The 12,501-nt window shown below is 40.8% G+C and overlaps 1 protein-coding gene across 3 annotated transcripts in view; it reads left to right on the forward strand.

Annotated features, from left to right (window-relative positions):
• The first annotated feature begins 2,642 nt into the window (after positions 1-2,642).
• Positions 2,643-12,501, forward strand: part of CTNNB1 (catenin beta 1) — a 41,733-nt gene continuing 31,874 nt past the window's right edge. For 2 of the 3 annotated variants that reach the window (XM_033212159.1, XM_033212161.1), the window contains exon 1: positions 2,643-2,826. The gene's annotated coding sequence lies outside the window, so the exon portion shown is untranslated. Of the gene's footprint in view, positions 2,827-3,289; positions 3,553-12,501 lie in introns of those variants that run through there. The other variant, XM_033212160.1, reaches the window with a different exon arrangement.

Genomic DNA, 12,501 nt, shown 5'->3' on the forward strand with positions numbered 1-12,501 from the left:
AAAAGCCTCTGTTTTAGGGAAGGGACGCCTTACATTCAGGTTCGGTCTACCACTGCTTTATATGCCAGTGGCCTGATAGCGTGAAAAGAAATATCTTCTCTTTTAATCTAGCTGGAGACAGTTTTGATTTCTAAGAACACAGACTAAAAATTAGAACAACTTGTCTATCGCCATTTTATAAAATTAATATATGTCAAACCCAGGGTGACAGGCTCTAGAAGGAAAAGGCATAAAACAGATAACCAACTGTTTTTATGAAATGTATTGTCCAAAGTCAATTTAAAAAAAATTATTTTACAAAATTACTTATTTTACCAAACTCAGGTATTTTGATAATGTATTTTTCTTTGATTTAATGATAGTGTTTGTCTTCATTCCATAGAAGTTATTCATCTCATATTTTTGGTGAGACAACTAGAACAATTTCTGCTTTATGAAACATGCAAATAAAAATTAGAAGCAATGTTAAATTTAACTTGCTTTAATGCTAGTCAACCAGTAATTCTTCAGTACACTTAATATGATGGGAAAAACAGCAAGCTGCACTGTTGCAAATTCTACATTTTCTTTAATAATATGTATTTGTTTACGGTGCCAATTGGGATTAAAAATCATAATTCTAAATTTAAAGTATTTAAATTATAGAAAAATGATTCCATTATTTTGATAATGGAAAAGAGAAATACAAATACAGAATTGTTTTTATCCTTTAGATCTTCTAATGGTGCAGATATTTCTTAACCAATTTCAAGAGTGCCTTATTCAACAACAAAAAGCACATAGAAAAAGCAAACGTTTTACAAAAAAAAGAAAAAAAAGGTCCTGTAAAAGTGGTTAATTTGTCGTCTGATTTTTAATATATGACTTTAATCAACTGCATATTCCTTAATTCTGCAAATGACAATTAAAATTAGGAATCAGTACCTGAAAACGCCATTTATACTTTTGAGTTTGTATTAGAAACATGGCTTTGATGAAATGCCTTTTTCGGTTCATTTTTTTTAAATTGTGACCACAACCAATAGCTATACTTAATTCTACAGAATTAGTAGGAAAGATACAAATGAGAAGGTCTTTCTAGACAATGGATCTCATTGAACATCATCTTAGTGTGTAGACTTTTTCCACTGCAGTGGCCCACATGTGCTATGGTGACAGACGGCAGTTGGCATTACCACTTACATAGTAAAATATCTTTAAGACAAAAATAAGTTATTTAAAGAATATGCTGGCCCTGAAACATGAGCTATGCTTAAACTACACATCCCACCTCCATGAGTGAATGAATAAATGGGTTTTCTGCCTGCATCTATGTATTAAGACCTATTGTTTGCTTGTATTAATTGTAGCCCTGGGATAAAAGCATAGATGTAACTTTCACTGTTGCTTTTTGTACTCTCTCCAATGTTTTGGAGGAAAAATAAGCACAAACAATAGGCTAGCGAAAGTGAATCGATCATAATTGTTGCAGCTTTGACAAGTGTCAATTTTGCTGGATTACAATGGGAAACATTTTTCAGTCTATTGAAATGAATTACAAAACGTTTTTAAATAGAAAATTAGTTTAAAAAATTAGAGGCTGCCTAATCGATAGCTTTCTCTATAAACATACTTGGATTTCTCAAATAAGTAATACCGTAAAAATCTTTTTCTCCAAAGAAAAATCCCCACAAATAAATCTATTGATACCTAGTGACAAGTGGAACCAGATAAAAATGGAATCTATAAGAATTAACCTAATTGACAGCACTCTGGAGCTAATCCATTTCCATTAGTTATTTGTTCACAGTAGGTACTCATAAGGACTTGTTGAATTGCGGGCTTGGCGCCCATTCTACGAAGTTTACAGCCTTCGTGAGTGGGGATAGAAGGCAGCTCGGCCCGGTGATTCAGGTTGAAATTCAAGCTGAACAATCTGCTGAGAGGTGGGATCCACCATCCGGACAGTGGAGGGGCTTTGGGGGTGCTGTGAGACTGGACTGCGACCCAGGTCCAGCAGCGAGTGTGCCGCACAGACCGCAAGGTTGGCGAAGCCCCCTAACCCGCGCCCGGACGGAGAGCCCGCAGACCGGCGACCGGTCAGCGGCGGCACCCGGGAGCGCCCCAAGCCGGGCGGGCGCTGACCCCGAGCTCCTGCCGCCGCCCTGGCCCCGAACTTCCGCCCTCCCAGGACCTGTCCCGTCCACCCCGCGCGGTCCCCCAAGACCAGGGCCGAGGTGCCAACTTCCGCAGGCCGCGAGACAGCCGCGCCGAGTCCTGCGGCTGTTCTCCGGGTTCGGGAAACGCGGGGGGCGGGCGTGTCGGGCTTGGGACAGGGGAGGATACCGGGGCCACGTTCCCCAACCCAGGCCGCGGGGGCCCGGCCTCCCCGATGCAGACCACGGCGCCCTCAAGGGTTGCCCTCAGGTCCCGCGCGGCGGGCAACCGCCAGCCGTCACCCGGGGGAGCGTCCGTGGCGTGCCCAGGCACCCCACCCCGGCCCGGGGCGCTCAGACGGCGGCTGACTGCTGGGCGGCGCGGGGACTACTTTCCACCGCCCTCTCGCGCCCCGCCCCTTGTCCTCGCGCGGCGGAACGCTCCGCGCTTCGCGCTGCGCCGGCGGCGGCAGGATACAGCAGCTTTTGCGCGACTTATAAGAGCTCCTTGTGCGGCGCCATTTTAAGCCTCTTGGTCTGTGGCAGCCGTGTTGGCCCGGCCCCGGGAGCGGAGAGCGAGGGGAGGCGGAGACGGAGGAAGGTCCGAGGAGCAGCTTCGGTCCTCGTCGAGCCGCCACCGCAGGTCGAGGACGGTCGGACTCCCGCGACGGGAGGAGCCTGTTCCCCTGAGGTGCTTGGGCGCTCCTTTCCTTATCCTTCCGGGGCTGCTCCAGCTTCCTCTTGGAGCCAAACTTCGTCGCAGGCGCGCGGTCCTGGCGGCGGGCTGTGAGCCGGGCTGGGCGCAGCCAGGAGGCCTGGGGTTGGGAGTGGGGGGCTCAGGTAGGGGACGGTGGGGGCGGGCCGCGCCCGGGGCGCGGAGGGCGGCGGCCGGGCCCGGGTTCCGGTCGTGCTGCCTCTCGGGGGCCCCGGGGGCATCGCTTGCGGGGAGGGGGTGCCGCGGGGTCGCGTCCGGGAGCCCGGATGGCCGGCGGGGTGGGGGTGGGGGTGGGGGTGGGGGTCTGTGGTTTCCGTCCCGGGCTCTGGCCTTGGCCGAGTTTGGGGGAGGGACCCTGTGCCTTGGGATGCGCTGGGGCCGGGGTGGGGGGCGGGGTGGGGACGGGGGGCTCCGCCTTCTCGGCTCCTGCGGCGAGTTGGGGTTCGGGCGCTGAGGCAGGGACACCACCCTAGGTCCCATCAGTCCTGGGGATCGGACCAGTGGACTTTCTCTTAAGATTTCTTCTTTCGTTCTTAAGAATAGAAGTGTTGTTGTTTTTTTAATACCCTGGCTATGTGAGTTTGAATCGAAGCAACTTTAAACGTTAGAGTAACTAAACTCAGTGCAGCCGGTGCGATGCGTCAGTAGGGTGTGCACATGAAAAATCCATGTCTTGCACCTATATTTTAGTGTACTGTGCAGGTGAGTAAAAGCAGTGGATAATGTACTGAGGGTCTTACGGATTTATGGTAGTGGGCATGAGACCCTGGTGAAATAAGAGGGTGGAGGAAGGCGAAGGTGATGGCTTACTGTTTTTTACCAAGTGAACTGCAGGATTCAGCCTCTGACTCAGAACGCTTCGAGAATTTTGTTCGTAGAAATAACTTAAATTTATTCAAATAGTTTGATGGCAGCTAAAATTGGGTTTTAGAGGATGTTGTTTTTTCAGCGGAGTGAATTTTCCCTTCGCTCCAAAACTGGCCAAATGGAATTCAAGCACTGCAACTTCTTTGAGTGTTTTGTCTGAAGAGAGGACTTTGAACCGAGACTTTTCGAAGTTAAGTTCCTATAGCCCGCTTCTGAATCTGCCAAGCTTGAAAGCTTTGGCAGTTGGGTGTAGTTGTTGCCTTACGTTCTCTTCGCTTTTGGAGGGAGCATTGTCTCATACTTTGTATCTTCCAGACATCTGTGGTCTTCCCCCGTCCCCGGCCCCCCACCCCCCGAGTTTGTGAGTGGTGAATGAAGAGAGACTAGGCTGCTGGTATGCAGAGGTCGGCAAAAGGAAATCGAGGAGTGGTTTTAGTGAAATGGGAGCTTTGTATCTTGAATAATGGTGGCTTAGGCTAGACATCAACTTAAAGAGACGGCAGCATTTCCTTTCATAAAGTCTAGGCTAATGTTTTTCAGATCGCTAAGTTGTAGTTTGTCTGGAATTTAGGTAGCCATTTCAGTATTTGTCACTTGGTGAACGAACATTCAGTACCTTCAGATGTCTTCGTATTGACTTGTATTCATCCTAAGAAATATTAAATATAGCCTCAAGTGTTATTTATGTTGTACCGCTGGTTTATTCCCTGCTTAAATTATTAACATACATTTCTACTTTGGAGGCTTTTCGTTTGAACTAAGGCTGTGCGACATTTATTTTACTTTTATATTTAGATCTTTGAAAATTTCTGATTAAAAAAAGTACCCTTCAGGGTTTGAGGATGTACTTTCACACCAGACAAAATGTGGCTAATTTGCGCCCAATATTCATTACTTTGACCTAACCTTTGTTCTGAAGGCCATGTACAAGGACAAGGCCCTGAGATTATTGCAACAGTTACTTGAAAAACTTTCAGAAGTCTATTCTGTAGGATTAAAGGAATGCTGAGACTATTCAAGTTTGAGGTCCTGGGGGTGGGGAAAAGTAAAAACCTGTGCTAGAAAGCTTAGTATAGCATGTAACTTTAGAGTCCTGTGGAGTCCTGAGTCTCCCACAGACCAGAACAGTCATTTAAAAGTTTTCGGGAAAAACCGACTTAAAAAAAAAAAAAAAGGTGGCTAATAAAAAAATGAAGCATTTAACAGTGTTCAGGTTTCAGAGTATTGAAGAGGGTTTTTTAAAACTGTTACCTGATTATTTCCTTTACTAGCATGATATAGAAAAGTGTATTTCCAGTGTTAAAATTTATCAGACTGAGCTTACTGTTCCCGTTGATGACTGGAATAAAAATTGGCATAAGTGAAGGTCTGTATGCTTGTTTTCATACCACCACCACCAAGATAGGAAACGAGGAGGCAAGTTTCTTCAAGGGTATTTTGAAATGTGTTGGCAAAACTCTTGCAGATACTCTTTTTTGTTATAGGATGAGGTGGGGAGAGGCGCATGCTAAGTATTTTTGAAACTAGGGATGTAGAGAATTAAAAGTTTGATGTAATTTTTTTGTAGTTATAAGTAGCAGTGAAATTAAGTCTCTTGCAATAGACTATGTAAGTATATTTAGCCAAATGAAACTTCAGTGTTATTGAAATGAAATAATACATCTGTCCTGTTACAAGATTATTTTTATTTCTCTTGTGGTTTCCTAGCTGCTGATAATCAATAATTGTAGATGAGTAGGTGGTAAGTTTTAAGTTTGTACTTTGAGCTTAGTCGGAAGCATGCTTGACTGCCAACCCATGGCACAAAGGATGAAGGCTTTTAGAACTGGACAAACTTCTAACAAAAGGTATTTGCAACTCTTTTGTAGTGTGTCATGTTGATTTGTGACATTGTTTTTGAAAATACTGTGTTAACTTAGTTTTCTTGTAGCCCTCTTTTTTATTGAAACTGTGGTATCTATTGTTGAAACTGCTTGACTGGGAACATTTTTATACCGTAAAAGTAAATAGTAAACATAGCCCAGGAGCTGCTTCTGGTTTGTCCATCGTATGTAGCCATTGCCTCCTTGTACCCTCATTGAGAAGATACTGATTTGCAGATTCAGTTGTCCTTCTTTAACAGACTATGTAATATTGCAATTGTGATTGTGATAGGTAAGTGGGCCAATCGGTTAAAATAAATACATACTTCTCAGGTTTCACAAAAGGAAAACAATATGATTTGTGTTGATTGAAATGAGTAGGAGTTAACTTCTATAGTTTTTCATCACTTAAACTCGGGGAAAGTTCTTTATTTCCTCTGTTTACTTAAGAATGCTGCTTTTGTGTTTCATGCAAGACTGAGCTTGACTCAGTTTGAAACCTAGGCTCATCTGTTGAGGCCTGAACCCTGCTGTCCTTGAGGTATGCATATAATTTGCTTTCTCCCTAAGGAAAAAGAAGCTCTTGAAAGATAAAGTCAATCACATTAGGAACCCATTTTTAGGGTTTAGCCACTTTTTTTTTTTTTTTTTTTTTAACTTAGGGGCATCTCTTCTGTTAAGAGACATTCCCCAGTCTCAAAGTTTCCCTCAACTTTGTGAGTAGTGTTGGAGCATGTTTTCATTGCATGCTTGGGTCATGTTGAGTGCCCTCCAGTGGATATAGTGTAATGCTTGTGATTTTTTTTTTTAAATTCCAAACAAGTTTATGTGGAATATATTTATGAATAGTTCTGATGAGGGAGAATCACCTAAGAAACCTTTGATTTCTGAAATCATATTACTGCTAATTAAAATACAGGCTTGAGAAAATGTCTTCTCAGCCAATATTTGCAGTAAAAAAGTTGGGAGGTTTTTTAAGGTCACTTTGAATAGGCAGTTCTGCTTAAATATATCGTAATGATAAACCAGAATCTCATTATAGTACTTTAGGAAGTAAAAGATCATAATGTTTAGCTGTATTGATGAATTACAGCAACTGAAATTCTCAGAAAAAAATAATGAAGATGTGAATTGTCAGTTTGTCTAAAATCAGTCACAGAGTAAAACGTAAGTGCTCTACTTGATTATATTAGGAAATAGAAATGAAGGCAATTGAGCCAGTGTATGTGACCTAAAATAAAATGCCCTTAGTTACCATAGGGTTGGTCTCATTTATACGTAGTGGTGGGCCATGTTGAATTGTAAATGTTTTTCCCTTTTAATTTTTTCTTAAAGAGCTTTCTCTAGTCTCCTATGTTAAAGTTCATGGTTTTTCTGTTAGTAATATTATTTTCTGAAAATCCATGTTTCAGATCAATCTAATTAGCAACATGAATGAAGCTTATTCTAAATTAGCTTTTGGAAGTTAAACGGTCAGCATATGGAAATATTTCAGTGTTTAGATTAAAAAAATTTTTTTTTTCAGAATATGTTGCTAGAATGAAAATGTTAGCATAGGGAGGGAAAATGACAGTTATCAATGATTGCTTTACTTTGCCTATGGAATTCAGTGTCATTTTGTGGAAACTGGTATATGATTTTTTTTTTTTTTTTACTACTTAAGAAATGTATTATTGCTATATTTAGGGTTTTTTTTTTTTAAGGTAAGAATGCTTGAAGTGTTTTATATGAATGATTATTTCAGGGTGGATTAAATATTCCTCCATCAGGGACAATACTTGTAAATTAGTGATTTCCAAGTTGGTGCTTAGTATTTCCAGCATTTACTGTCTATAAGCTTCTCTTCTGATTTTTCAAGAGTTTTCTGAGAAAATGAGAGTAGGCTTCAAAGTTCTTTGAAAAATTATGTACATACAACTTACTGAAAAAAATGGCTACTGGGGACTTAAGTTTTCTCCTGAAATGGGTTACTTGCCTTCATTAATGTAGCATACTACAATTTGATGTTCAAGATATGTTACTAAGAATAAGATCGTGGGAGGCTGAGGCAGGAGAATGGCGTAAACCCGGGAGGTGGAGCTTGCAGTGAGCTGAGATCTGGCCACTGCACTCCAGTCCGGGCGACAGAGCGAGACTCCGCCTCAAAAAAAAAAAAAAAAAAAAAAAAAAAAGAATAAGATCATTTTCACAAGCCTTATATAGGATTGGTCTTACTACATTATAGTGGGAATGGCTACTCAAATGTCTCCAGGGCCAGTTTAGGTATTGGGTAAATGGGACCATGTGGACTATTACAAATTGAAGTGCACATGAAGTAGCCAGTCATAATATGCATCTCCAGCCATTGTGTGGGAATATAGTTTATGTTGGCAGATCATCTGATTTCTTTCCCCTAAGTGGGAAATCCAGATAAATGTACATCTCTTGATATTCAAGTGTCGGTGAACAAAATTCATATTTTAAGATGCTGTATTCAGCACAAATTAAATACACTTATTTGCTGAATACTGCCAGTTTGTCCCTCTGCGGTAGTCCCATTTGAAGTACAATGTTTTCATGATGATGATTCTGTGAAATAACTGGTTCTGTGAATGTACATAATTGAGCAGATAACATTGTTCAATTATTAGGTTTGTATTTATTTGGGCACTTGGGAAATGCCTTGTGTGAATTGATTATAGATTAGGAACTTAAAAAGCAGGATTCATATTATTGACTTATTGTGAAAACTGGGAAACCAACATTTTTAAAGTTAGGAATTAAGATAGCCAGGTTCAAGGATAAGGGGGAGAAGTAACTTTCTCATTACTTGGCCATCTTAAATAGAGTTCTTTAAGTGTATTTTTAAGAGGTCTCAAAACTTAACGTGAAGGCACTTAAAATGCTGGACAAATTCTGTGTATACAACTCACATCAGCCCTAAATTTTACTGGTCTTTAAATCATGTCCTTTTTACCAGAAGTTTGCATTTCTAAGCTAAATTATTACTGTTAGACTACATCCAAAACTTAAAAAACAGTTTAGGTAATTAAAAATTAATTGAATATGTTTTACTTCAATTAATGGCTTATGGCTTTTTGGTCGGTTTATGTAGGCAGTTAAATCGATTTTGGTTAAATCTTTTGCTGCTAACAAGGTATTTCCAGAATTTGAGAAGTGGAGTAGCCGGGCGCGGTGACTCACGCCTGTAATCGCAGCAGTTTGGTTGGCTGGGGAGGGTGGATCACCTGAGGTCAGAAGCCCAAGATCAGCCTGGCCGATGTGGTGAAACCCTGTCTCTACTGAAAACACAAAAATTAGCAGGGCATGGTGGCAGGTGCCTGTGATCCCAGCTACTTGGAAGACTGAAGCATGAGAATTGCTTGAACCCGGGAAGCAGAGGTTGCAGTGAGCTGAGATCACACCACTGCACTCCAGCCGGGCCAACAGATCGAGACTCTGTCTCAAGAAAGAAAAGTGGGGTGTTTAGTCTTCAAACTCCGTGTTTAAGTGACTGGACTGAAAATGTAAATCATAGGCCGGCGCTGGTTTAGAAAGTATCATCTGAAAGTAATGCTATAGTCTGCAGTTATTTTTATTATGATATGATGGTGTAAAATACAAGCAGATCAGTGGACCTTTTATGAAACATTAATCCTAGAGGCGTCTCACCCCCTGGTCTATCCCACAATCTCCATGAGACTCTTCGTAGAACCACTATAAAGTTTCTTTTGTAATATCCCAGAAGTTTCCTACCTCTGGTATCTTTTGAACTTGTTCATAAGGCTTCCCCCCCTCCCCCACCCTATGATGGTTTGAAGAGTGTGAACATCTGAATGATGCTGGGGTGAAACTGCTTCATAAGGCTTCCATTTTCTCCCCTATTTATTTCCATCTTCTTATTTCCATCTTTTAATTATTTCATTTATATCCCCACGGTTTTACCTCTGTTTTAGTAATTCACATATTGCTGGAGTAGTTCTTTTTAACTGACCTGTAACAGATATGTTAAACCGTTTAAAACTTGGGGGGTATTTTTAACCTACTTTAAGTTAATTTCAAGTTAGTCTACATGGCATATAAACCTTATGATTAGTAAATCTTAAATGCTGGTAGCTGAGTTGGAAGCCAAAGATGTACAAAAAATCTGAAGGGTTTGGTTTAGTTTGATAAACCTCTCTTACAGGGTTTTGTAATAGTAGCAATATATATATATATGTACATATATATAGCATACCTTATTGGACGTCCATATAAAAATGTGTAAGAAGTTAAAATTACTGCAAAATGTCTTGGGAGTGCAATTTGAAGATGATCTTAAGTGGTGATAGTAATTTGCTACACTGAGGGATAGTTGCTGCAAACTGCTCCCAATTTTCCTTTACTGTGAAGTAAACGAAACAGCTGTAATAGGGATTACTTACTGTACTCTCTCTTTCTTTTTTTAAGTATACTTAAGTGGTTTTGGGGTAAGGGTGTAGGGAGTGAGTGTCTTTGAAGTTTGGCATATACTAGATGAATGCCACATGTATAAGGGAGGAACAAGGGATTCTTGGAAATATTTTTCAATCCAAGTAACTTTGGAGGCTTCCAAGTGGAGTTCAATTCACCTGTGTAGGAAAGTGCTGAGGTAGACCCTTAAATTCCTTTCTGAGCTGTTGAATGTCCTCAAACTTCGCTTATACTTTATAGTTCGTTTAGATACAAAAGTTACAAACTAAATTCTCTTTAGGAAACATAATACGCTGACATAGCGCTCTTTAAATAGATTATAAATTTAGTGTATCACTTTTCTGGCATTTTGCGGAATTTTATTGTTTAGTTTTCAAGCCCAAGTATTTTGTTACTTTGTATATTGTAGTTGTCCTGCATTGATCACTGTTTCCTGCTTTACTTGTGCTGTCATTTTTCCTGGGTCCTGATTCAGAGTGCCAACCATTCTGTTCCCCATAGAATAAGAAATAAGAGGCTAGAAAGTTTAGAGATGAGATATCTAGGAATGCCTGAAGATCAAGGGTCACCCTTGAGGCAGAGTAAATATGGTTAAAATGGTATTACTGATAAGTGGATGCTGGGAGATATTAAAATTTGATTTTTTAGAAGAATACTTATTTCTCATGCTTGAAGAGCGCCCTCACTATATGCTAAAGGGCCTCAGGTTTTTCCTTATTGCCATTATGCTGCAGATTCTATTACATTTGTCTGAAAAGATCTAAGACAGAAGGGCCGTTTAATACCTTCCCTTTTCTCCTCAGCTTCCCCTGTCTTCCCCATCAGGAACTAAATAGGAACCCCTTCACCTTGTTACCATCAAACTTCATCAATGGTCTGTCTTTACAATGAAGGAAGTAGTACTGCATTCTGGTCAGAGGCCAATCCTGAGGCATGCCTTTTCAAGGACTTGTTACTTTAGTTACACTGGCCCTTCTCTGTTAACTCTTATCCCCCAGACTCTAATCCTGTTGCTTTTTTTGGTCCCCATCTCCCACCTTTCATCATCTGAAATCCATTCCTTGTTACTTCTGGAATTCAGTCGTTAGAAAATCCTTTATATTCTTAATCTGTTGTGAATGTTCGTTTCTTATTTCAGCTGTAACCTAGCCTTCTCCCCAAGAATGCTACTTCCCTTACAACTCTCTCAAGTGGTGAATTTTTCCCTTCTTGCACACCTTGTAACACTGAACTAAGAGATGTGTGGACTAAATGTCTGCTTTTTTTCCTCATTGTCACTTCTTGACCTTTCTTTTCCAAAACTTCAAGCTTTGACTTTCATGTGATCAAATTATACCACCCATTGCCCGTCTTTATTTCAAGCACCTGCAGACCTTGCTGGGTCATTCACATCCTTCCTTGATCACTTTATTAGCTCTTGGCTCATTGTCACTCTCTCTTATTTCTGTCATAATTCTTGATGACATCACTATCCATGTAGAGCAATACTGGTAAAGATGTGGTCTGGTAACTGTTTGTTACCTGTATTGAATTAAGATAAGGAGTTATGCCAGAATGTAAGTCACCTGTGTCACTAAGTTTACTGTTTAGTTTAGCTTACTTTTTTTTTGTAGCAAGATTTTGATGAAGGAAGCAGTATGTTGATTTACAGTCTGGTACAAACTTTGATATAGAAGATGCTTCCAATATCCTGGTCTCTTAGTTCCTTGATTTCTTCTCCTCCAGTAATCTTACTTTCTATCCTAACTCAACTACACATTCCCATTGTCATATTCTAGACTACTCTGTCTTTTATCAGTAACTGTGCTCCCTTCCCCCAATCTCATTTCAGGCATCCCACTTTCTAATTCCTCTAGTAAATATGTCAACTCCAAGAGCCCATCAGTCCCATTGGGACCTACAGTTTATCCAAGCTTTTCCCTGTTCCTCACCCTCACTTCTATACAGCTGAAGTTTCATACTGAATTATAATCACTTTCTTGTATACACGTTCAACAGTCTTGTCCCTCCCTGGCTTCATGCCCAGTGGTCTCTTGTATCTATGACCATGTCCTTTATCTTCTCCTCTGTCACTGGAAGAACTGTAGCCTTCCAATATAAGGCCACCCAGTTCATTTGCACACCAGATTCCATCCCCTCTTGCTCTCAAGAACATTACTGTGGCATCTCTCGTTTCTTGTAGCAATGGTTTTTCCTACCCTACTGGCTCTTTCCATGAGCAAACATGCTATTATCCCATTATAAAAAAATTTTTTTTTCTCTCCATCTCTCCTTTCACTCTTCACCTCAGTCTCTGTTTCTCTTTCCAGCAAAATAACCTTGAAAAATTGCTTTATGCACTCCCCTTTTTCTTTTGAACCCCTACCAGTGACCACCACGTTATAAATTTGTAGTTGTCATCTCACTTAATCTGTTAGTATTTGGCACCATTGCTACAATTGCTTGAAATGCCTTTTGATTGGTTTCTAGGCCACCATGTCTGTTAGCAGGT

The sequence above is a fragment of the Trachypithecus francoisi genome, unplaced genomic scaffold (genome assembly GCF_009764315.1).
Source record: "Trachypithecus francoisi isolate TF-2019V2 unplaced genomic scaffold, Tfra_2.0 Lachesis_group0, whole genome shotgun sequence".
Lineage (NCBI taxonomy): Eukaryota > Metazoa > Chordata > Mammalia > Primates > Cercopithecidae > Trachypithecus > Trachypithecus francoisi.